Genomic DNA, 22,701 nt, shown 5'->3' with positions numbered 1-22,701 from the left:
GCGGAATGGCAGGGCGGGGGGGGGATCCCGGAGTTAATCGGTGGGAAAAACCTTCCGAGATTAACGAGTCCAGCCGATGACCGAGCTGCACCATGGCAGCTGGACCGTGGCAGTAAGTGCCATATCCAGTCTTTGCTTGAACATGTCTAGGGGCGGTGACTGCACCACCTCCCTGGGCAGCCCATTCCAATGTCTAATCACGTTCTCTGTGAAGAAATTCTTCCTGATGTCCAACCTAAACCTCCCCTGGCGCAGTTTAACACTGTTTCCCCTTGTCCTATCGCTGGTTGCCTGCAGAAGAGACCAACCCCCACCTGGGGGTTAATCTGTTTACAGGCGGTTGTAGAGAGTGCTTAGGTTCCCCCTGAGCCACCTTTCCTCCAGGCTAAGCATCTCCCAGCTCCCTCAGCTGCTCCTTGTGGGACCTGTGCTCCAAACCCTTCACCAGCTCCATTGCCCTTCTCTGGACTCACTCCAGCACCTCAATGGCTTGTAGTGAAGGGGTCCAGAAGTGGGTTCGATTCAGAAGAGACAGGATTTGAGGTGTGGTCTCCCCAGTGCTAAGTGCGAGGTGAAAATCACTGCCCTGGTCCTGCTGCTCACACAATTCCTGATACAGGCCCCCATGTCACTGGCACTGGCCTTGGTCCTGGCTCTGGTCTTGGTTCTAGTTTTGGTCTCAGTCTTGGAAAAGGACACGTCAAATAGCTTGTACGGGGAAGCAGGGAAGCAAGAGCTAGGGTAGTAGAGTGCCGAGAGAAATATTTCCATGTACATTGATGTGACAGGTACCTCCTCCTGTCCTCAGTTTTACACAGATCCAGACAGTTGGTGTTCTGCGTGATGAACTTCGTCAGAAAAAGCAAATAAACAGACTGCCAGTTTTCCCCAAAGAGGAGATGAAAGAATAAAGATAAAAGCTGTGCTGGGTTACCACAGTAACCAGCTTCTGACATATTCTGGTTCATGCTCCAGTCTGACAAGAGCTGGGTTTGAAACAACTGGCTGTAACTGCCATGGGGGCTTATGGGGATGAGAGGAGGGGAGATGCATGACTTCAAAAGCTGTTCTAAACTTACAGATGTCACTTCCATTCAGAGCAGTTCACTTTGTGTATGTTTTTCAGGTTATGCCATTGGCCTTTTAAGAGAAACATCTGCCTCACTGCTCCAGTAGCAGGTTCATGACAGTGCTGTCCATACCCTCAGCCACGCCGACCACTCAGATCATCTTGCACTGGAGCACTGCTGTTTGCACTGGTGGGATGCCAGGTCATTCCCTCTCTGATCACTTCTTGCATCTCCCATTTCTCCATGTGCCAGTGGTGGTTCCAGGCAGCATAGGACTGCTGGCTTTTAGTAACTGCTGGTACAGTTTTATCTGAAGGAGGCACCTTGACATCAGTTGTGTGTTAGGGTGGTTGTGCTGAGCCATCCCAGTGCGGTGTTCTCCACAGTGTGCCTCCCTGCAGGGCTTCTCCCATGGGTTTCTCCTCTCTATCCTCCCCTGGACGGGTCTAAGCAGTTCTCAGCTGCCTGCTGGCTTCACATGGTGTCGTGCTGTGGGTAAATCTCGAGCCCCATGTGTTCCTTTCATCTGTGCCTCATTGGTAAACAGCAGATATCTCCATTTCCAACCCCACAGCCTACTGCAGGGATCTGGCTGCTGGGTCTGGAAAGCTAGGATTTTGCACAGGGAAGTAAGATGAATGACTCTATTAAATAAACATCACTGCTCTGTTTATTCTTTCAAAAGAACAGAAAAAAAAAGGCAGAAGATGCATTTTAAATGCATTAAAAATTCTGAGCAAAATAATGCCTTAAATACAATGCTCATGTAAGATAAATCACATGGCTTTTTTCTACACAGGCACATGGAAAGCAAAAACATATTATTATATCATTATTTATATGGCACCATATGCTAAGTCTGGAACTTAAAGACTTTGAAATAAATAAGAAAACACCAGCTGCAGATTAGCAATACACTCCTTTATTGGGAGTCACTGTGTAACTGTGGCTATCATTCCTGCTGTTAAGTTAAAACTTAAATAAATTGTCAGAGAAATAAGATAGCCATTAGAGATTCAGTGTCTGTCTCCTGGGGATGCTTTTTCTAACAGCTGTAACAAAGACCTGCTGTTGGTTTTGTCCTATCTCTGTAGTAATTCACTGCATTTGTCCCTGCAGTATCGCACAGTTGTTCAGTAGAGATGGTTGAGCTGCTCACTATAAATAATGTTGGTTAACAATGCGGCCCCTTTTGGGTTAATAAATTATGCTCCAACCACTCTTGAGCCTCTTTGATTGGTTTCTTGCAAGTCTGCAGTGGAGAGTTGGAAGAAATCACTTTCCACAGTCTGTTTACTTTGAATATTTCTTCTTATTTTATTGAGCTGTAAATATACATATAAAATAGCCAAATCCTTAAAATGCCTATCTCCAATTCCGTTCACCTCATCCGCTACTTGAAAATCGTAATGAGATGCATGGGACGAAACATCAGCAAATTTAAATGTCATTGCTTAAAGGGATAGAGAGCCTCGGTCAGCACCAGGCTGGGGGGTTTGTCCCCTTCCTTTGTCAGGATTTGCTGTCCCAAGCCGGGGTTTACCCCAGGCTGAGGCTGGTGGCCGGAGCAGGGAGCTCACCTGCCGCATGATCCATGACTGTGGCAGCCCAGTCGGTACCCACAGCCGGGGCCTCGCGGTTCTCTGGGTGCTGCAGCCCCAGAACTCTCTGACCTGTGGTGTTGCACAGTTGCAGCCAGACATAGTCAAAGCCTTCCTGAGCTCTGGTGAACAAAGAGCAGCTTTAGGTCAGGGACCAGTGATCAAAAAAGACCCCAGGCTGTGAGTCAGAGGCTTGGGGTCCTTGGAGATACATCTGTGCTCATCTGTCCTGACCGTGACTCTGTAGGGGTCATGAGGCTGCCCTGCACATTGGTTCCTTACCTCAGTAGTGGGTTAATAGTTCTGCCCTCGATCCAGAGGGGTTTTGAGAAAAGAACGGGCCGGGAGGAGAGCAGGAGTGCAAGAGAGGGAAGAAGACCAGCTCCTGCATGAGGTAGAGGGCTGGGGTGCAAGGGGAGGAGAGGTGGCTTGGGCTGCCGATTTGCATCCAGACTGCTCCTGTACCAGCAAACTTTGATGTGGGTTTGCTTCTGGCACCGAAGAGGAGACTGTACCCAGGTGTCTAGGCTTGTACAGGTGGCTCTGAGTGTTGGTGTGCTGGCAAATGCAGCTCTTCTCCCAACACTTCCTGCAGCTCGGGCTCTGCCCGCATTTCCCAGCAGAGAGCAGCAGAGCCTCGTAGCTGCTCGCAGGCCTCGGAGTGCGGCAGCCTCCCAGCCCTTTCTGGCAGCGCTTGCCTCCGCAAAGCACAGCAGTAAACCTTCGCTGAGCTCGCAGGCATGTCAGGCCTGTCAGGAGCATTGGTGTGGGCAAACAGAAAACACATGCTCTCAATATCGAAGATTCGGGGCTTTCCTGAAAACCAAGATGTTTGCAGAAACCAGCGAGACCTTTCTTGAAGGGGTGTTCTCTGAATTGTCTTTCTGCTCAAAGTTTGCCAAAAGGGAGTGCCTCAATTATGGCTTCAGAAAGTGGGGGCAACAGGATAAATAAACCCCTTTCGTAGATGACCACACGGACTAGGTGTAACCCCCTGAGGTCTCCTTCAGTCCAGTCTTTGGCAATGCAGGAAAGAGACATGTTATTAGCTTCTGTGTATGGAAATATTTGCTTTGGGAACTTGTTTAGCCGACCTTAGATTTAACCCTTTTTGTTAAAAATAAAGTTTCAGCTGATTCTTGTTCCCTCATTTGTAAAGCTGCCAGGAAATGTTACTGGAGATAAAGGTGAATGAAAAAATTGGAATAAAGCTTCTTTGCCAAGGTGTCAAAACAAATTAATTTGTGTCTAGTTTAGATATGATTCTCAAGGAAACAGGACTTTGTTTCCTGTTTGGAAATTTACCTGCTGTTCCCATGGGATTTAAAGAAGTCAAATTTGGGATTGTATTAGAAGTTTCTCAGCAGTATTAACTGAAACAGCTTTTGTCATTCCTTAATTGTCCCACTCTAGTTCCTGAAACTGGTATGATTTTATACATTCTCTTGGAAGACAATCACAGACCTTCAGGGAGACCCAGTCCTTGTAAGGCAGAAGGCTTAAGTTTGGTCTCACCATCACATGGCATGAGAGGGAGGGGATGCTGTGTTCTGGCTGAAGTCCACAGTGAACCCTCATCCAATCCTATCTCCATCAGCTGTGAAACCCCTGAAGGAAGGAAGGGTCCAGACATGGAGTTCAGCTGATGGAGGATGGAGCCTGTGGAGGATGCTGGCCATAAGGACAGCAGCTGGGTACTGGGAAGACTGGTTTGCCTTTTGCACCATCCTGCGAACATGGCCTCATTGCTGTGCTCCCCTCTGCTGTGAACCCATCCCTGGCACTGGAACGGGGAGGCAGGCATGGTACAGGAATTTGGAAGGCAAATGTATCACGCAGTGACAACAAGGCCCTGGATAGCCCTGTCAGTATGTCTCTCTTGAAGAGGCTGGGATCCACAGATGGTTGTGAGGGCTTGTTCAAAGTCTTGTGGCCAGAGAACCTTCTTCATCTTCTCTTCCCCACACCCCCTTATTTGGCCTGTATGCCCAGCTAATTTAAAATATGATGCAGACCACCTTAGCCCTGGGGTCACTCAGCAGGCCTCCAGAGCCTCCCACCACTCACCCTAGGTAGGATCTGTCCCTCTTTATTGACGCAAATGATACTTTGTCTCTGAATCGTAGCTGTTCGTGGGAAAGGTGCAATTAGCTGCTGCAAGGAGCCAGGCCTGTCTGCCTTCCCTTGTTTAACAGAGTCTTTAATTAAAGACCCCCTGATGCTAGAAAGGCACATTAATTATTCATCTGAAAACATTTACATAGAGTCCCCCGTTTCCCTTCTTCAATAAATTATCAGCTTCACATCTCCATAATTCATCGAAATGACTAAAAATACATTGTCTCAGCCTCCATCACCTCCCTTTTCACTTTGTCTATTCCAACTGTGATGGGTTCAGTATCTTAATGTGAAGGTCTCCTACTGCTCTTAAGTAAAAAGGGAGGATGGAATATGAGGGAGAGAGGGAGAGGGAAAGATTTGTCCCTTGATGGTAGTCATACAGATGGCAGTAATTTTTGATTTTTTCTTTCCCACAAAACTGGCATGATCCTGAGGTTAGAAGAAGCTCATTGACTATTTCTAGTAAGGAAAAATCCATTGAGAGGAGAAGAAAAGATATTTCCAGGGGCAGAAGAGGTCTGGTTTGCTCAGGTGTAGACAGCCTGTGTGATCCTTAGCCCAGCAGTTAATCTCCCTAGATCATCTCTATACCTCACCTGTAGACCAGGCTAGCAGTTCCCTCTCTGCCTGGTAGAAGGATGCTGCTTTACTGATTAGAAGCTGTTCCAATATAAGTGTGTGAAAGAGGAAAAAAACAGATAAGCTTAGGCAGAGGGAGAAGTTTTGTGGCAATTCACAACGAAGATGTCACTGCAGGGAAACAGGCAAAATTCACTGCAAATGGTTTTCTCCAACGCATTTCACTTTGTGACAAAGCAAACTGTCACATGAGAGAGGACAAAAACCAGTCTTCTGAGGGCTTGTTCACACGGGGAGTTAAGACAAATTAGTGTGAGGTGTGAGGTAATGTGCAGAAGTTGAAGTGCACTTAACCTCTGTGTGGGGGCTCTGATACAGAAGGAAAATGGCCATGGTTCACAATGGTGACAATTAAACAAAAGCAAAGCAAAGGTCACTTTATCTCCAAATATCCATGCAGGGCTTAACATGCTGTCACCTGCACTCATTTCACATTTTTGGTAATTTACCTTAACTTTCATGAATGTTCTAATCTACAGGGATTGGAGGAGTGCATGCTCCACCTAGCTCTGAATAACTACAGTTCCTGGAAAACCTGGAGAAGTCTCAGTGCCTATAGAAATCAGACCAGATGTGCTCCCCTGGGAGCAGGGGGAGCCAGATGCTGCTAACAGGTGATCTTCTAGGATGATGGGTGGAAGGGGGCAGGATGGATACTGGCGACTTCCTTGGGATGTGGTCAAAGAGGGCATTAGAGAATGAACCAGCAAAGGAGTGCTGATTTCAGAGGAGTTGGCCCACTTACCTTTAAAGGTTCAGTGTTTTCAGAGGGAAATAAAAAGGTTTATTTTTGGCCCTGAGTACATTCGGGGGCTAAACCTGAGATTAAAAATGGGGTGGAACTGATTGCAAAGACAGTGATACACTTATCTGAAGCATTTCTCTGTTAACTTCTGTGTTTTGTTTTTTTTTTCCCTCCTGCCCTTGTTGCTGTTTTAGATGGGCTGTCTTGGCTCAACAGTGAATAATAACATGGTGACAAAAACCTTGCCCAACCATGAGGATATGTCTAAACCTTGGGCACTGCAATCTTAGAGCTGAGAGACTAGAAGCCCTTCCTGCATTCAATACCTTGATTAAATTTACTGTGATATAAATATCATCTATGGCTTACCAATTAAATTATAGTTCGGATTATGTTATTAAGGGATCTGAATTAACATTCTTCTGGATGTAAGAGAAGCGTGTTTTTGCAGGCAGTAGTTAAAAGCTCCCATCCTTTTCTTCCATCTAAACAAATTGGATTGAAAATTCTCAGTAGTGAAGTTTTTTAGCACTCATATTTTCTGTGGAGACCCCTTAAAAGTTGTCCAGGCCATGGCTTTCATCCAAATGTATGTAAGTATCAGTCTTGAGATGCCTCACTCACAATCTAGCCTTTGCTGTTAAATTTGTATTGGCCTTAACATGCTTTGAAGTAATAATCAGTGCTGTGCCTCCAGAGGGATAGGACAATATGTAATTGGCTTAAACAGAAGGAAGATCTCGTTAGACATTAAGAAGCCTTTACTAATGGTACAGTAATTAAGCACAGGAATAAATGGCTCGAGGCCCTCTGCATGTGTTGAAGTTTGGATGAACACACTGAATCTTGTCTTCTCCCACAAGGAAAGCCGAGACCATTCTTTGCAGCTTCTTTCAAATTTGTTTTCTCTGATTCTGCACATGTCCACAAAGTTTTCTTGCCAGAAGTGGCAATAGCAGCATTTTCATTGCCACCGCATTGTTATTGAAAATGCTGCCCCATCAGTGCCCCAGCGGAAGAACAGGCTGAAATAACAGAGTGCCAGTGAGAGCATCCTTTCTTTCCAAGCTGGCAGGAGCAGGCCATTCTGGAAGGTGATGTACATCTCCCATAACCCATGCTTCAGCTTCCTTGGTTGAGCCAAATTGTCTTCCCTGCTTGTCAAATGAGAGAAGTGTTAACACTGTAATTAGAAACATTAAAGCAATCAAAATGAGCATACAGGCATAATTAAGGCACTATTGGTTTATGTCCCCTGCAGGCATTCTTTCAGAATAAATGACTTTTTGGTTTAATTTAAGCCTCTTCCAAAACATCACTAAAACAAAGGGGCAAAGGAGTTTCTATCCACATATTCACTAGTAAAACTATTTAGTTTTCAATCTCATAACCTAGTTTATACTGGTAAAATTTCCCTGCACTGACAAAGTCTAGAGGATATTGCTGAATAAAGAGCCTAGCTTGATAATAATAATAAATAATAAGTTTAAGGGTCTGGACAACAAGAATGAAAGAGGAGCAAGAGAGACTTCACTGGCTCTGGATCAAACCCTTCATAGAAGAGGAATTAGCTGTTCTGTGCCAGTGTTGGACATGATGCTATGAAAATGCCATTTTTTCCTGAGAAGGAAAGATACACAGAATAATTAACAAGGCTAGAAGAGTTTTTTCCAACCTGGGTGGGTGAAAAAAGGAGAGACTGAGATCAGGAACCTTGAGTGAGTATGGAGGAGTTGCAACTCTTCTGTCCCTCTGTAAGTCTAGAGTGGTGTTGCACTGTGAAGGGGGTTGAGCCCCACTCACAATGCTCACTGGGTTAAGCCTTGGAGAAGTAGATGTTCAGCTCTGACTTCAGCTCTGAGGCTGAGCTGTCTGCAGAACGTAGCCACAGCCTGTCTAATTGAGAAAGATGGGCCCAGCACCGTGTGCATGTATATGTGGCATGGTTTGGGTGCTGACAGAGAGGCACAATTGCCACCCATTAGAAAAGTTCTGCCTCTTGGTTCCTCACTGCCACAGGAATACTTCTTCTTGTGAGCCTGATAGTTGTCATGGCCAATTCAGCCCAAGAAAAGGGGCTCAGGGTTACCCAGGGGTCAGGGCAGAGTTGCTTGCACACAGTGGCTTACTGCAGAATGGGAATATGCACATCCAAGTGTGTGAATATTTTCTGTCCTGGATGCCTTCAGCTCACAGGAATGTTGAGTGACTGGAGAACTGGCACTTTATTTGAGGTTGATGTTAACCTTCCCGCTGGTGGGAGGTTACAGTGTCTTCTGAGTATTCCTAATGGTCTGGGACGAATATTCAAATTTGACCATCTCTGTAGGGATTTGATCCCACAATATGTTCTCAGAAATGTCTTCCTTGTGTCCAGTCTTCCCAGTTTTAATGAACTTTGGTTCTTTGATTTATCCTCTGATGAGATCCCATGCAAACCCTCAATCTGTCTGGTATAGGTGAGAAATGTAACAGAGCCAGCTAATGGTGGTGCAGACGGAAGAACAGGGCCACTTTCTCTGAGAACCTGCCTTCCTGACAGGGTTAACAAGGCCCATGTTAGCACTGTGGGGTCACTATCCCACTCATGGCTTTTCCAGACTCAGCTGTTTGCCCATGAGCCAGAAGAATGACAGCTCCACAGTTGGTATCTCCCACCACCAGTTCCTGAACTTGGCTGCTGTGAGCCGCAGGCTAAACTCATCACGTGTTCCTTCATGCAGGTAACATGACAAGCAACAGGTACTGCTGCATCTTCCTGGTCCTACCACTACCCTCAAAGGTACCAAGTACCATCCATCAGGATCTGAATGTTCCTGTGCTGGACAGCTGAGAAGAGATGGCAGCGTAAGCCAGAGGTAAATTACAGACTCTGAGTTTCATTATAATTTTTCATGCTAAAAATCAGCCATGGTACGAGTCAATGGGTGTACCCTTCCTCCCCAAAACTGACTAAGCAAGAGGTTCAGGGATGCCAGGGTAATTTTTTTGGCTTTTATTTGAGCATGTACATAAAGATTAGAATGTCTTTGAAGATTAGAATTTGTCTTTGCTCACTCTAGCTCTGGCTAAGATCTCTGCAGTTGTAGAATGACTGGAGCAAATAGTTCCCTTATCCCAAAGCCTTACCCTTGTTAGTGAGGCTGCTGCTTCCCCTGCTTGCTTGGCTTAGGTTGCCTGGGTTAGGATTGCAGAAGTTCCTGGATAGGGAAAGAAGCACGGGAGAACCTTTATGCTGGAGAATCTCTTGCAGCACCTCTGCAGAGGAGCACAAATGCCACTCCTCTACCTCACTTTTTTTTGTCCCTGTCCTCAGTGAATGTTGCCACAGCTGACGTGCCATCTGTACAGAGCAGACTGATAGCCCTCTCCCTTGCCCCGTGCCCTCTGCAGAGGCAAGGGCTGACAAGTGGCTGTGACAGACGTGCAGAAGGACAAGTTGAACGTCACAGGCAGCACCAAGAAAATCCATCTGAAACCTTGCTCCATATAGGAAAGTGCAGTTCCAGCTGTTCAGCCTTCGGAGTAAGCTGGCTCTGAAGCTGCTGCTACCCTGGCTGTAATGCTAGGCAAGCACAGCCCCATCAGAGCTGGTGAATAGGGGGAAACCAGCAGGGGTAGCAGCATCACGCTGGTACAAGGAATCTCGTGATGCTATTGCTCCCCATGATTATGCTGTTAACAGCCAAGCAGGGTGGAGTTTAATGAGCAAAGGTAGATGAGAAAAGGAAAACAACTGAGACAAATGATGTTTAAATGTGATGGCTCATTAAACAAAAGCTCTCTGCTATGTTTCTTTCCTCGGTAGCAACAAAAGGGACAATGGCCATAAGTAAAAGGCAACCCACTGACAACAGGAAGGATTTATAGAAAGTATCACAATTTAGCTGCTCCAGCACGAATGAGCAGAGATATTTGGCATCAAGTAACTCAAGTGAAGGGTTTTGCAAAGTCTTTGTATGAGACAGAGTGCTCTTTTCTGCCCAAACCCTAGGAGCTTCTCGCTATTTGAATATCAAGGACAAGTCCTGCTTTTCTTCATATGTGAATTCCTGTTGTCTTCAGCAGATGTTTTGCAGTGCAGAAGTCAGTGCCGTGTGGGCTGGGGACCTCATATTAATGTGTCAACCATCTTGTCTGGCCTGGCTTAACAATGCCTGCCTGTGGGGCTTTGATCCTGACCGGATACAGTAGCTTTTACTGAACTGTAAGCCTTCCTGGATTTTGAGAAGTTAAACAAATCAATTCTTCAAAAGACAGCAACAGCTTCACTAGTGTCCTTCCTGACAGGTGTAAAACCATTTCCAAAAGCATCTGTGTGGCAGAGGCTCCACACCCCCCAACCTGAGCAACTATTCCAGTGCTTCATTGTCATTATCCACCTTGTCAGTATGTTGCCCTCTCCAGGCAGGATATGGAGGACAGACTATTTCCTCCTTCTTTGCCAAAGCCTTACTGTAGATTTTGTAGATTACCTTTCAGCTTTCCAACAACATGTGAGAAAAGATCTCCATAATGTTCATCTGTCTTACAAGGCAAATGGCTACTCTGCAATTGTAGAAATTTGTAGAAATAGAACTGTGTGTGATTTTCTGCCTGAAGAAAAAGATGTAGTCCATCTTATTGAAGTTCTTATTGTGTTATTTATGAGACCAGTGAAGGCAATAGTCTTCAGGCTATGAAATACCTGATCCCCCAGGAGCTCCCACCATTAAGCTCTTGAGCTGAGAAGTTGGCCCTGCAATCCACCAAGAGTGGGGATGGGTCCCTGGACTTCTTTGCCAGTTCAAAATGTGCCAGGAAAGAGAAAGACTGAGTATGCAATCACTTCTGATGCTAGGATATCTTGGATAGCAAGAGAATGATATCTTTACTGCTCTTTTTTTTTTTGTTTTCTGCATGGGCAACTCAGCCTAATCAGAGATTCCATTGTCCAGTACTGGAAAATTTAGTCATTTGGATGCTGTAGAAAGTATGCTGTTCTCTAGGTCTCTCTGTAACAAAGAACAACAACTTTGGAGCAGATGCAGAGAGATGAGATTTAAACCTCCTATTCACTGGTCTTTTTGAAGGTCACGTGCCAAGGAACTAACACAGATTCTAGTATTTCTGTTGAAACGGTAGTGCACAACAGCAGGGGTTTTGTTGGTTGTGTTCTGCACATGACTGCACTGACATCGTAAACCACAGTAAAACAGATAACTTCGTTCTGTCTGATGTAACAGAAGATCTTCTGTCTCCCAAATGTCATTTGATCCAAGAGAGATTGAACTGATTTGAGGGCAGCTTTCATCAACACCCTCTCTGTTCCAAGTGAGGAGCTTGCACCATTGGAACTACCTATTCACAAATCTCGCGGGAAGGCAGCCAGCAAAATGCCATGTCCACACAGAAAGTGCTTATTGGTTGGATGGCAGCATTGTGGACAGGAAAAATGCTGCTCAGACAATTTATCTGCAGTGAGGAGTTTAAACATTCAATGCTCACTTCTACACCGCCGCATCTCCTACTTAGTGGATGTCAAAATGTTGCAGTTGAGCAACATTTCATTCTGTGCATAGAAATCAATGGTCTGATTGATTTGCCTCAGACTGGTTTTTGTTCAAAATTGCTGAAGGCCCATTACCTGGATGACACGAGTCAGAGAAATTAAAGTCTCACTGATTATGATGTTATGAAGCAATCTGAGTCTGCAAAAGAATAACCTACATATTTGATATCAGGGCATGTTGTGTTTGCAGCTGACACTTTGAAGACAGATACCTAATGTTAGAGCAAGCTACAAGAAAAACAGAACACAACAATAAGGCAAGGCCAGCTGAATATGCAGTGACTAAAGGGGGTTTCACCTTAGAATCTGGCAATGAGTGGATTTCCAAAATTTGTTATTGACAGCAAGATTTACCTCAAACTGCATTGCTTAAATGTGGGTATGTGAAAAGCTCTGACACTGGATCAGCAGAGATCCAGTCAATGCAGGTGGTGCACTGGAGAGTTGTTGCTCTTGTTAGACACAGTGGACACAGCTGATGGGTTGAATGGCTCTCCAGAGTCTGCAGCCTGCATTGACTCCTTTTCTGTTGGCTGTAAGCAGACATTTGACCCCAAATTCACATGCAGGTTCCCACAGTCCAGACAGCCACATCTCACACTGGCTGTAAGTACACACAGCTCTCACTCCTGAGCTCCAAACCTCACCTTGGTGTGCACCATGTCAGTCAATAACAAAAGCAAGTAGCTGGAAAAGCTGGTTGCCAAAGAATCATCTCCAATTCCTTGGGAATAATATGAGTTTAGTGTTTAAGACCAGTCCTTCCACCTTATTTCACACCACAAGGATGCAGAAAATATTTGGGAACTGAATCTTGAGTTGGAATATTTTCTGAAGGGTATTTTCACAAAACATTCAATCCCAGAAGTCAAGAATGTATAAATGTATATATAAATGTCTTGCTCTGAAACCTTTTGCCCACCCTGTCTATCTTATAAATCACTTTTTCTCCTGACTTTGCTCTAATGGATTTCCTAGAGTTTTCTTAGTTCTTTCCAGGTGGCCTCTCTCCAGTTTCACATCTGCTGATGGCCACATTTTCTTCCTGTGTCTATTGAAGGCAATGACCACTATATCTACTCCAAAACAGCTCCCCGTGGACAGATCCAGGGAGCTTCTCATGACAAAGAGCAATTTGATGTTCATACATATTATGCTGGCGTGTAAACCCACCAAGGATGACCAGAAGAAATGGGACCTGACTGTCTTCATAAATTTTCTCAAGCGCCTGGTGGGTAGCAGAACCTGCTCTTGCCAATGACCTCTGAGATTGCAGTATAAAATTAACCTAAAGCATCTAAAAAGCAACTGGAGGGGAAGGATGTATTTTATGTCAATTCAGTCAAAAAGTCCTCAGAATTAGTTGCCTGAAGTGTTTGGGAAAGCTGACAAAGTATAATAGCACTGAGACTATTTTCTTGCTTCTCAGCAAAGACAACATTAATCGTCTGGGCTTAATATAGCCTTCCACATGCCAACTGGGTGCAAAATTATGGCTGGTATTAGAAAACCACTTACCATGTGGACAGGCTTAAAGTGCAATAAGCTGTGGGGTGTGGATGCAGATGGAGTATGCCTAAGGACAAACAGTGACCTTGAGAATTGTATGCCATGTCTCTGGAGATATAGTGCTTCTTCATTATGAACCCTGACAGACATAGAGCTCTTCATCAGTGGTGGGGCAAGGAAGGACTTAGATTTGGAGCCAGGCTTGAATTTTGCAGTCCAGGTATATCTAGAGATGTCGAGCATGAGAGATTTACTGAAATGGGTTGTATACACACTTATAATATCTGTATTCATAATGTAAAGGCCGATATACGTCAAGAGTGTGTCAGAGAGAGAATCCACAGCTTTGGATGTTCACAAGAACAGCATGTATAGAAAAAAACAATCCTTTTCTGTACCCACCTTGGCTCGATTGGTGTATCTTCTGCCAAATAGTTATCCTTATTTTGATAGAAAAGGAGCAGAAATATAGCTGAGTATTTCTGCTGAGACTTTGTCTTAGCACTTGAAGAATCCAGAGTATGTCAAATAAGGTCAAACCCTTTAACACCCTGCATTGTAACATCTGTACAACACAGCTTAGAGATTGTTGTTCTGGTATTACTACCTAGTAAAGTGGGCTCAATGGTGCAGTGCTTATATAACACTTTTTTCTGTGCATAAATTGTGTCTCAGTCCTGTTTTTCTGCCAGTAGATTTTCTCGAACGTTATTAATAAACTATTTTAACTAATAAGTTTCAGGTTGTGCAATGCATTCTTCATTGCTCTATCTGTTGTTGGCCTCCTTGGTTATGCAGCAATCTCTCTTGGTGGTCTCCGATGAGAAGATTAATTTTAAGACCATGATAATAAATACACTGTCGTTAAAGTCTTTTGGACAAATGTAAATCTTTGCTAAAATTAGAAGACATTCAGCGCAGTATTTCCGCAGTTATCCAGACACTGACATACAACATCATCACGTGGAGTGAGTCGAACAGAAGGCTGATTCATGGATCAGGATTTTTGATAATCAACCAACACTAGTATTTAGGCAATTATGTCTGTACAGGATGTTATGACATCTCTATCTTACGTGTAGTGCCAGTTACTGAGACAGCTTCTTTTTATAACTAAAATATGCCTTTCCTACCTGAAAACATTATGATAATTGTGGGAATGTCTCTTATTACTGAGCTACCTACCACTTGATGAAAATGACAGAGCACAGGTGTGTGAATTAATGCTGGAAGCACAGGGGAGACTAGCTATGGCTCCTCATCTGATTACTGGAAGCATGAAAGGTCTGGCAGCAGGGCTGGAACTGAAAGAAGCAACTAAAAAGAAGGGGGAGTGAGAACATCCCAGCATTTCCAATTGTCACCTTCTCTTGTTAGTAGCCAAGATGACTGCCACTAAATGACCCATTAAGCTGAGGGGCTGATCCGTGTTTTGCCTTCCAGCTGGAGAAGGGGCTCCAGGGAAATGGCTGCATATTGTGCCACTGCTTTGCTATTGCATCTGTCTGGAGGTAGGAGCATCCTCCACTGCTGCACATGCTCTGGTGCAAACCCCTCTCCTGGCCACAGCCAGGAAGGGGGAGTTGACTTCACAAAAAGCAGCTGCTGTGCCCTTTATGTCTTGTGCTGTTGTTACCAGATGTGTGGTTTTTAGTTATACTGGGGATCTGTTTTCCTTCCCAGTCCGAAACTGGGAAGCATAGCTCTGCTCCTCACTGCTAGGCCACCATTTGGGCTGTGAATGGAAGGTCAGCCCTGTCTCTATGCCACAGATACACACTGATCTCTGACCCTCTCACTGGTAATCTTCCAACAAATTCTGCCTCATGTTCAGATTTGGGGAGAAGTAGCCTTAATTGCGTGCCAGATCTCTGGTTGCACACCTTGCAAAATCTGCTGGGGTCCATCTGAATGACTCAATGACAAGGCCCAAGGTGCTTGCTCTGAGCTGCAGTGCTGTAGCTGTGCTGGTGCTCATCTGAGCCCTGCGCAGTTCAAATGGTTCAAGGCTGCTCACTGTGCACCTTCCACTCGACGATACCTCACCATTCCTGTTTCCTTCTCCCTTTTCCCTTCCATCCTCATGGCAGGAAAGACTCCTTGGCTTTTAGGTGGGGGTAGGTCATGGCAGATGTGTGTTCTCCTTTGAGACTTGCCCACTGCTTGGCTTAATTAATCCTGACACATTGCAGTTGCTGTTACGGAAGAAACGTCAAGAGAAATTAGACCAGCTGGTAGCATGAAAACTGGGGAAGCGTGGTGCCTCACTTTCCTGGATAAATTTGATTTGCTCTCCTGGCAGGGGCTGTGGGGGACTGGATGGTTGTGAGCAGAAGAGGCTGACCTGTGTCACCTGCTCTTGCCACAGTCGCCTTGCACCAAGACCCAGCAAAGGGCAGCAAGGACCTGTTTCCCAAACAAGCCAAGCAGAGGATCTAACCAGCAGCAAATGGCGTGGCTGGGCTTTTGTGAGAACTAGGACAGCCCTGGGATTTGGCTTGGGTTAGGGTTCTGGTTACCTGAAGCATAAGGCTTTGAGGAGCTCTGGGACTTCGTTGAGCTCCTCAGGGAGGAGACAAACACTACTGAGTTGCTTGTTTATCTTCTTTTATTCTATCTATGAGCACCTTTAGCAGCTGTTTCTCAACATTTCCTTCACCTTTATATCTATTTACTTGAATGTTCATATACCAATATATATAATGTTCATATACCAATCAATTTTGTGGGATTTATCAGCAGCTTTCATGCTTTTTTTCTCTTAAAGCAAATAACCTTCATATTTTGGTGTTTCATTAGACCATCACATCTGAGCACTTTCCTTTCTGCAGTGATCTGATTTGATAAAATGAGAAGCCAGTCTAATAATACACAGTGCAGCTGCACAATGTGGATGCGTGTGAGTGTGTATTTCCCCCATATGAACATCTTCTCCTCTGTGCTCTCCTGTGGCACATTAGTTTGTAAGTCTGCAGATGCCACAAACCTGGAATAGAATAGCACTTGCAGAGGATTGGCTTTAACACTTAAATATGGCCCAAAGTTCAGGAGCATTTTTTGAGCTGTCTTGGGGATGCATGCAAAGTAAAATTTCACCTCTGCTTGAGGATTGGCAAAAAAATCTCCTTGTTCTACCAGACAGGCACTTACTTGCCAAGGGCATGTTACTCATATTTAAATATTAAGAAGAGGACCTTGCCATGGCATGGTATCTCTAGCTTGAGAAGCTCAGAAGTAAGTTTGGCTTCTGGTAGGATAAAAGAGATATTTTTCTCCTGTTTTGAACACAGAGATTGCACATCCTTTTGCAGTGTTGAAGATCCCACTCCTGATTTCTACACTGGGCTCAGTGCAGAAGCGCTCCTCTGGGACTCCTTTGGGGAGCAGATCTTGGTGACTTGTGCTGCACCAAGAGGCAGAGAAGAGACCAGGGACTCAGAGAGGAGAACAGAGAGGAGGAAAAAGAAGGATGGTTTTTTGAGGGCCATTCCACTCCTAAAGGACCTGCCTGCACCAGATGTTTTAGTAGCTGGGATGACACTGTTGGGTTCTTTGCACTGCATCAGCAAGTTCCAAGCTCAGGGGCTGGTCTAGGCACAGGATTACCCAGGCCAGGAGGTCATAGGAGGCAGCAAGACAGTCATGGTCTCTAGCCCACTATACTTATTTGTGCAAAAGAAAGCTGGGCTATTTTTGGCCAGTGACAGCCCTCTGATCTGCAGCAATCAGTGGCTCATGCTTGCTGTGTGTCTGCCAAAGCTCAGCTGACCCCTGAGAGAACAGTGCCATGGTCTTGTGCATTGTTCTTCATCCCCATCCTACTCCCTCATCCCCATCCTACTCAAAAATCCTCAAAAGATCACAGCATTGCTTGTTCTCTCTCTCTCGTGGTCAGGGAAAAGAGAGATGTTCTCTTGCACTGTAGAAGACTTGGTTTTTGCAAACAAGCCCTTCTCTCTCACTTTGGGCTTGATATGAAGCTTACTGCACATATCCAAGGTGTAAGGGGGCAAAGGGAACGGGATTTGGGGGCTATGAGAAGCATGGCTCAGATATCAATCCCTGACCCCACATCCATTCATTTTTCCTTCACTTTACTACCTTTGAGAGGTCCTAGTCTAGAGTTCTAGAGATTGTGCGACTGGGTGTCACTAGGCTGCATGAAATGCTTGCTGTCTGTGGTAAGAGCTGGTTTGTCTGCCCTCTGGGTGGTGTGTTGCCAGTGATTTTATAGGAAACCAGAACCCAGCAGGCATCACTGCTCCATGGGTCCTAGCATCCATTTCCTTTTTGGGAGAGCTTGAGGAGCTGTGAGCATGAGGAAGCAGCCTCATAGCCCTGTGTGGAGAGGGGTGTGTGTTTTCATGGTGCTGATCATGCTGCATGAGGTGGGAATGCCCTTCTGCCTGGGTCTCTGCCACATACCAGGCCACTGCCTGAGCTGGGGCTGTCTCATGCTGAGGGAGGTGCACACATGACAGCTACTTGGTATTTTTTTCCACAAATCACGTGTATCTCACTGACCAAAACTGCCCACAACTTAGAAAGAGAGAGCCAATTTAAGTCATTTTAGCACAAGCACACAAGGGCCCCATGGTGCTGAAAGGATGGCTGTCCCAACTCACCGGCACTGCTGCCCTGTTGGAAGTTGCCAGCCCTGCACAATCTGCTGGGAAAGCTGTTCAGGTTTCCTTCCCTCATTTAAGTTGTGCACAATCCTCAAGTTTAGCTCACAATCCTCAAGTTTAGCTCACATCAGCCATTCTCATGGCTTCAAGTGATGTGTTGAATCCATAGCTTGGATTTGAGAGGTTCCTGTGGACTGGTCTCCCAGCTGTGCTGTGTGAGCTCCACCCCTGGGAGAGGACACTGAGGTACATCTGCTCTTCCACTGGCATGACTGAACCTGAGGGAAGGCACCTCTTCATTGCCTGAGGGCTTTCTCACTCACAGCCTTACCCTGGTTTAGTTAAAGCATCACAATCCTCTCCCTGAGCTCTCTCATGTTAGTCTAAAAGTGTTTTACATCTGCTTTTTAATTCATAATTTCCTTACAGACTTAACTTGGATCATCATAAGCTTTTCTTAATCCTGTAGAGTACAAGCAAAGTCGGGAGGGGCTTCAACTAAACACATATTACAACAGCACAATTTTATGGATAGGCAAGCTCTGATCAACATGACTAAGGACATGTGAATATTCACAGCCATTAAAGTGAAAAGTCAAAATAAATACAGTGTGGGTGACCAAATAGATTCAGTCAACGGCAGTAGCAGGAACTGCTATCAGTGTCCATGAACAAAGAAAGACAAAGTTCATTCAAAGAAATAAAGAAAACTATATTCACTCTGCATTATTCACCCAACCACAGCTTCTCGGGGAAACCAAGCTGTTAATGTCTGGAACGGGAGAAAGCAAAGCAAAAAGTGCAAAAGAAATGGAAACAAAGTATTTTTTCATGTTTTAGCTACTGGGACTAAAGTATTAAACATGTTTGCTCAGGATGGGAGGATGTGAGATACGAAGCCCTCAGGCAGGAACAGCGGTACACAAAGATACCCCTGGGGCTTTTCACTTTGGCTCTGAAAGGTGCTCCAAGGATGGTTTTCACTGGATCCACATGAAGGAAGGAGAGCCCCCCCCCCCCCCCCCCCCCCTCCATACACTCTTTCCTGTAGGACTGCAGATAGTAGGAATGGAAGGACTGGTACCTGGCTGTGTCTGGAGGGAAGACTTACTGATGGTTCTGCTGTCCTCATACTCATGTATTTAAATAAATCACTAGAAGTTAACTATCATTAGTGTCTCAACTAATTACAAAAAGGTTTGGGAACCTGCTCCTTTGGGCACCTTAGTAAACCTGGACCTTATTAGACATCTTTTAGAAAGTCAGCAAAGTCTTTGCACATTTACTTCAATGTTATTAATTTACAAGGGCTACTCAATTAAGAGAGTCCACTAACTTGTAAAACTTTACTTATTTACACTGCCTCTTGGAGAAGGATTTTCTTGGAGCGTGATGATGATAAGCTTAGGCATTACAAATCCTCTTGCTGCTTTTGTCAACAGGCAGCCTGAGAGCATTAATCAGAGATGCACGCTTCCCAGCAGTGGCTTTGCTCCAGCTCTCTGCCACTTCCCTGCTGTGGGGTACGGCCCCGTGGGGCACCAGCTTCCCTCCGAGTCTGGGGGGAGCTCTGCACACCAGCATTAGGTTTTACCAGGGCTGGGGACCCCGTTTGAGAGGCAGCAGGAAATTGGGATGCTTCTCGTGACTGCTTTTTAGGCAGCAGACAAGATGAGGATGTGTTTGCCTCAAAAGCAAAGCACTCTCCCCAAAGCGTGCATTTTGGCTCAAGGCAATTTTCTCGCACCACGCGTGTCTCCAATGCATGAAGCTTCATCAGGGCAAGATGTGGGGTACACTTGGGCTTCAAAGCATGCTCCAAAATCACTTTTCAGACAAGTGAAAAATTGCAGTTCAACTTACTGCTGCAGAGAAGGGAAATGGGAGTGCGGAGTGAGGAGGTCTGGGAGTATTGTGACCTCCAAGCCCTCCAGATCACCTTTAGGGATGTCCCAAATGCTCCTTGTTTGTCTAGGAGCCTCCAAGTCATTTCAGGCCAAGTCAGTCATGCAGCTCTGTGTTACTAACACAGCAAATGTGGTAGGTAAATGCTGCTGCTACTCCTGGGAGGTGCTTGTATACATTATTGGTATGAGGAACTTGGCACAATTTCTGCCCTGCCCCAGCCCAGGTTGTTATTTTTCCCTCTGTCACTGCTGGAAGTGAGATTTAACAAGGATGAGTTTCTCATTCCCCATAGCTACTGAGATTTCGCTCTGAGCACTTGGGGAATCCCCACCTCCCTGATGTGCATGTGGGTGCATGAAGTGTGAAGTTTGGACCTACCTGGCAGACTGGGACAAGTTCTTCCTCCATTATGGACTCACTGAAATGGTGCTGGGGAGGGTGAATCTGTTGACTGCTATGGGCAAGAAAGCCACTGTCACAGGCAGTGAGAAAGAAGGGTAGCATCCATCTGAACAGGCAGATATTAGACACATGGAGAGTTTGACACAGGTTCTGTAGCAGTGAATTATTGCTTATTTTGACCCTTTGTCCAGTGTCTGCCTCTGGCTACTTGGGCTTCTTTCTGTGTAATTCAGAGTGTTGAGCTGTGTATTGACATTTGCCTTCTTTGAAAGCTGCAGGGAGAGGATTACCCACTGCTTTCCTACATGGAAAATGCCAATAATGAAATTGAATGCAGTGGGTCCTACCTTCACTAGGAGCTGCACGGCTTCACAAGCATGTCATAAGCGTGTTGGTAGTCTTCGCTGCCCTGAATGGGTTTGCTTCGTGAAGCAAATTGATTTCCCCTTTGAGTCAACATGAAAGCAAAATTTTTCAGCTCTGACTATTCTACAGGTGCTTGTGCAAAATCTAATGAATGTGTTAATGTGCAATGCAAGGATGTTGCTAGGAAACTTGTGAGAGCTAAATGGGGAAATGCTGTCAACAGAGGCAAGTGGCAGGGCCTCAAAGTTTTCCTTTGCAGTCCTGCTGATGGTTATTATTATATAAACAGAGGCAACTGTGACTCTGTGTTGGGTCATCCTCTGGTGACAGCAGATCTGCTTAAAAAGCAGTAAAAGTAAATTTAAAAAAGGCTTGACCCTTACGGGTTTTGATGTTCTTCCATCCCATATAGGCTTTACTATGCTATCTGCTTCTGTAAAGGGTATATAAATGCCTTCTTTCTCAATGTGCTGATGAGGAAGACTTTGCTCTGCCTTCTTTCACCGTGCCTATTTGACACGCGCTGGTGACTGGTCTGAACCAGCCTGTGCAAACCTGTCTAAGCCCCAGGTTGGGGCAGTGCTTTCCCAGTCAGCCTGAAAAGTTTTGTGTGCTCTAGAGCACTGAGGGGAGGCGATTTTTGCCTCTACCTTTGTCTGTCTCCAGTGAGCCTTTTGGAGTTTAATTCAGCTCAAAGATGATAGTGAATGAGAGATTTTCTTCCCCTCTTTGTGGTGTTAAAATGCCTATTGTGCCCAATGGATCCAAAGTTAGCAGTGACTGCTAATATCTTGTGTTCGGAAGAGACCAAGAAAACTTTGGCTCAGGTTGCCTGTGTGGGCACACTTAAATGATCTTCCCAAGTTAACCCTCTTGCCTTTTCCTCCTAATGGCATGTTGTTTCTGTAACAAGTGTTGCTTTTTATGCCATTACTAACCCTAAGAAGCAGCCCATTTTGCTTCTTCCAAAGATTAGGAAGTGCTGAGCTTGTTCTCCTTTGGAGAAACATTAAACTGTGTATGTTATGTACTCTCCAACTGCTGAGGAAGTTAGGGCTGGCAGTCCTGGCTTCCTCCCAGCTGAAGCTGTGACATTCTGCTGCTTTAGCTTTTCTTCCAGCTTCTTCAGTACATAATACTTCTCTTCATGTCACCACTTGTTGCATTAATTTTTATCTTTTATTTTTTTTTAGAAACAGCTAAGAAAAAAACCAAACCAACTAAAGAAAGTAACAAAACTCTAGCAGCAAAGGTTTTCTTTGGGTGTAACTGCTTGTTCTCTCATCTGAGAGTGACCTGCAGGTGCTAGCTGTCAGCTGGAAAGTCTTTGCTGTGGTGTGATGTGTGGATGAGAGCAAGTTGCATGCCAGGTAAGCTTTGTTTCGGAATGAGTTGACAAGTGAGTTGTTCCTAATGTGTCCTGAAGTACAAGTTGTTTATGTGGCTCATCCTGAAGAAGCCCTGATAACCTTTTAGCCCACTGCATGCCAACTACTGGAAAAAAACAAAACAAAACAAAACAAAACAAAAAACCAAAAAAACAACCCTGGAATAATGTAGTGAATTTAAAATGTTGTTTGGAAGAATTCTTCCTCCTTGGCTCCCTAGTGTTCAGATCCAGAGATTCTTTTTTTATTATTATTTTTTTTTATTCTTGAAGGCTTTGCAAAAGATTATCTGATATATTTTTTGACCTCTTCGGTGATCTAATAAAAATTAATTCCTTTTCCTAGCGTTGTCTCCGCTAAAGCCTAAAGAGTTCACAACTACAACAATACTACTACTGTGAACAAAGTTGCCTCTATTTCAATGAATCCAACTGTGTAGAATTCAAAGGGAATTAGCTGTGCAACCATTTAAAAATTACTCAAATGCATTTCTATGCAGAGAAAGTCATAGCATTAAAATCTCGAGTCTTTTCAGGACATGTGTCCCCTTTGTGCAGTTGGGAATTGCCCTTCCCTAAAAGCATGAGGCTCCTATTTCCTTCCCTTCACAACCACCAGGCATTAAAGATGAGAGGGTTTTTGTTGTACAGGGTTTTTATGCCTAGAAAAGCATCACTTGCCCAAGGCTGAATCTGAATCTTGTCTGTCCTGAGTGGGGATAGTTTGGGGAGAAATGCCTTTGAAACCAATGAGTTATTTGTAACACTAGAATA

The 22,701-nt window shown here is 44.9% G+C and overlaps 1 long non-coding RNA gene across 2 annotated transcripts; it reads left to right on the top strand.

The window, feature by feature from the left end:
- The first annotated feature begins 1 nt into the window (after window position 1).
- Window positions 2–22,296, top strand: LOC134562514 (uncharacterized). Of its 2 annotated transcripts, none has more exons than XR_010083191.1 (5): window positions 2–112; window positions 1,127–1,271; window positions 5,911–6,045; window positions 8,900–9,034; window positions 21,734–22,296. It is a non-coding gene; the product is annotated as an uncharacterized LOC134562514 (long non-coding RNA). The 2 variants fall into 2 exon arrangements; XR_010083192.1 differs by lacking the exon at window positions 21,734–22,296 and adding an exon at window positions 9,493–13,928.
- The last annotated feature ends 405 nt before the right edge of the window (window positions 22,297–22,701 follow it).

This window comes from Prinia subflava, chromosome 28, assembly GCF_021018805.1.
Source record: "Prinia subflava isolate CZ2003 ecotype Zambia chromosome 28, Cam_Psub_1.2, whole genome shotgun sequence".
NCBI classification, from domain to species: domain Eukaryota; kingdom Metazoa; phylum Chordata; class Aves; order Passeriformes; family Cisticolidae; genus Prinia; species Prinia subflava.
The sequence above is the reverse complement of the archived record's forward strand: the minus strand, read 5'-3'. Positions and strand labels throughout refer to the sequence as shown.